Here is a 706-nt window from a genome sequence, read left to right on the forward strand (position 1 = left end):
CGATAGCATAGTAACTGCGTCGAGGTTGAAAACACAGCCTGCTTTCATCGGCTTTGTTCTCATAACTTGCCATTGATAGTTATTCAATGACATCTCCTCAATAAATTCGTAAGCCATGTCAGGTGTCTTATTATTGATAATTCCTCTAGCGACTGCATCAATCATCTACCGAGTCAAAGGATTCAGGCCATTATGGAACGTTTGAACCTGTAGCCAAAGCGGTAACCCATGCTAAGGGCATCTTCTTAAAAGGTCCTTGTATCTCTCCCATGCATCGTAGAGTGTTTCTAAACCCATCTGCACAAAAGAAGAGATATAATTATGTAATTTGGCTGGTTTAGCCGGTGGAAAATATTTTAATAAAAATTTTTCGATCATTTGTTCGCAAGTAGTGATTGACCCTCGTGGTAACAAGTTCAACCATTGTTTAGCCTTATTTCTTAACGAAAAGGGAAACAACTGAAGGCGAATGACGTCATCAGAAATGCCATTAATTTTGAAGGTATCACAAAATTCTAGGAAATTTGCCAAGTGAGCGTTGGGATCCTCGTCCTGCAAACCATCAAACTGAACAAACTATTGTATCATTTGAATTGGGTTAGGTTTCAATTCAAAATTATTTGCAGCAATAGCAAGTCTAACTATACTTGACTCAGTTCTTGTTAAATTAGGTTTAGCATAATCATACATAGTGCGCGAAGCAAGA

At 38.1% G+C, this 706-nt stretch overlaps 1 non-coding gene across 1 annotated transcript; it reads left to right on the forward strand.

Annotated features, from left to right (window-relative positions):
• Positions 1-223: 223 nt before the first annotated feature.
• Positions 224-329, forward strand: LOC121227316 (small nucleolar RNA R71). Its single transcript, XR_005924943.1, has one exon. It is a non-coding gene; the product is annotated as a small nucleolar RNA R71 (small nucleolar RNA).
• The last annotated feature ends 377 nt before the right edge of the window (positions 330-706 follow it).

This window comes from Gossypium hirsutum, chromosome A03 (assembly GCF_007990345.1).
Source record: "Gossypium hirsutum isolate 1008001.06 chromosome A03, Gossypium_hirsutum_v2.1, whole genome shotgun sequence".
Taxonomy (NCBI): domain Eukaryota; kingdom Viridiplantae; phylum Streptophyta; class Magnoliopsida; order Malvales; family Malvaceae; genus Gossypium; species Gossypium hirsutum.